The 1,441-nt window shown below is 38.0% G+C and overlaps 1 protein-coding gene across 1 annotated transcript in view; it reads left to right on the forward strand.

Moving 5' to 3' along the window:
* LOC118478661 (gamma-aminobutyric acid type B receptor subunit 2-like) overlaps nt 1-1,441 on the forward strand; it is a 139,300-nt gene that overhangs the window by 18,395 nt on the left and 119,464 nt on the right. The gene's annotated exons all lie outside the window — the stretch shown is intronic.

Consider the following 1,441-nt stretch of genomic DNA (forward strand, 5'->3'; position numbering starts at 1 on the left):
TTCTGTGTGTGTGTGTGTGTGTGTGTGTGTGTGTGTGTGTGTGCGTGTTAATTATGTGTGAGTGTTTGACCTCTGGACACTCCCAGATATGTGGAAGCTCTTATTTGCACCCCCGGGGGCTGTGCCGGGTAGAGGTGGGCAAAATCCGGATAATCAATCCGGATAACCGGATAATTATCAATGAAACATTGTCCGAATTCAGACTCTAACTCCCTTTCCTGACCCGCTTGCAGAAGAGGGTGCACCCTTTTGTTGAAGTGATGCTAACCCGTCTGTCGAAGTGGTTCTAATCCTTTTTGCGAAGCGGTTCATATCATATTATTATTTGCCAGAGAGGTGCATTAACATTATTATCCGGATTTAGCTAAATCGACTCATTGCCCAGCTCTAGTGCCGGGCCATTTGATTAGCCTATGGCCCGCGGCTGATGCACCTCGCACAAAGATATTACGTGAAAATCAAAAACCTGTTTTTTTTTTCTTTTTCTTTTTCTTTTCCCGGCTGGCTGGCTGGCTGTCTTTTTAGATTCGTAAAAATATTATATTTATATTTGATGTCCTTTTATGTTTTAGCATGTTTTTTTTTTTAAGTAAGAGTTTTACGGCACATGCAACATAATAAGGTCATTTTTCATAAGTGCCGAAGATTAGAGGTGTAACAAGAGAGTAACAACTACAAAAAAGGACGGGAGATAAAACGATAGATGTTTGATAGGAAGGAAGGAGAAAAAATCACATCACAACACCCTCCCAACCACCCACATAGCTCTTTAAAAAAATTCTTTATCATTTTCGTTTAAAAAAAAATATAGTTGATTCTTTACAGCCGCATTTAAACAATATAGATCATTAAGGAGGCGGGCTTCGACCCAGGCTATTACTAATACTAACGCTCTATTGCAAAGACCTAAAAACTCAATCAAAAAAATTATGTCTCCCACGTGGAAATCGAGCCCTAACCGCTACTTTGAAGACACCGTCCATTTTCTTTTTTTGTTCTTAGGTTGTAATTCGATTAACACTACCACAAATAATAGCAACAATTATATTGACAACAACAGCAACGGCAATTATAACCACCACAATAACATCAAGAACAACATCAGCAACAAGAAGAAGAAGAACAACAACAATAACAACAACTATTAAGCTATAACAACTATACAACAACAACAACAAAAACAATTATAATAAAAACAACAACTATTAAAACAACAACAACAACAAGAAACAACAACATGAACAGCAATAATTATATAATTATAACAAAAACAACAACAACATCACCATCATCATCCTTCCTTTCGTTTTACTTTTTATTTTTCAATACGCATCATGTAAAGAAACCCCTCTATGGAAATCCCGCCGAATGAGGCTCTTACGGAGAGAGCGAGAGAGAGAGAGAGAGAGAGAGAGAGAGAGAGAGAGAGAGAGAGAGAGAG

The sequence above is a fragment of the Aplysia californica genome, unplaced genomic scaffold, assembly GCF_000002075.1.
Source record: "Aplysia californica isolate F4 #8 unplaced genomic scaffold, AplCal3.0 scaffold00798, whole genome shotgun sequence".
Taxonomy (NCBI): Eukaryota; Metazoa; Mollusca; class Gastropoda; order Aplysiida; family Aplysiidae; genus Aplysia; species Aplysia californica.